We start from the raw sequence: 629 nt of genomic DNA on the forward strand, positions 1-629 counted from the left end.
CTACAGTAATGAGTAACATTTTTAATTAAAACTCATTTCATGTACTATTATTGACTCAGTCAGATGGAAGTTCGGCAGGAAGCTCCCATCAGTTTCAAAGGAGGCGGCTGCACACAGCTCCAACTGCAGATACTGTTAACATGAATCCTGGAAAGATTTTAAAAAGTTAGATTGTGCTTTGTGATTGGACTGTTATTGTCCAATCAGATTCACGTGTAAAAACATGGTCAAAATTTGCACTTTTTAGGTTTTTTAGAGTTTTACATGCAGTTTTCTATAAGAAGCCGTTTAGGCCACAACTGAATACTTCACTTGCACATACACATGCATGCAAAATGTGAGAATACATGTGGATGAGTATGAGGGTATATGAGTGTGATTATGTATCTATGTGTGAGCTGGAGTATGAATACATCCAGAAGGTACCACACTTTAACCAGAGGTTGCTCCCACTAGGTGACACACCACCCACCAATAAACATAAGAGAAGGGGTAAAGATACAGGTGCAGGGAAAATGCATCATGGCGGTCAACAATGCAGCTCAGGCTGAAGCCGTCTCTCTGCTGCAGACTCTGCTTCATAAGGATCAAACATATATTCATTTTAAAATGTGCTACTTTGGCTCTAA

The 629-nt window shown here is 39.6% G+C and overlaps 1 protein-coding gene across 1 annotated transcript in view; it reads right to left on the minus strand.

The window, feature by feature from the left end:
* The window catches only part of LOC111645231 (NACHT, LRR and PYD domains-containing protein 3-like), a 40,788-nt gene that overhangs the window by 12,758 nt on the left and 27,401 nt on the right, over positions 1 to 629 (minus strand). The gene's annotated exons all lie outside the window — the stretch shown is intronic.

The sequence above is a fragment of the Seriola lalandi genome, unplaced genomic scaffold (assembly GCF_002814215.2).
Source record: "Seriola lalandi dorsalis isolate HSWRI2012SDOR001 ecotype SW California unplaced genomic scaffold, Sedor1 jcf7180002054947, whole genome shotgun sequence".
In the NCBI taxonomy this organism is placed as follows: domain Eukaryota; kingdom Metazoa; phylum Chordata; class Actinopteri; order Carangiformes; family Carangidae; genus Seriola; species Seriola lalandi.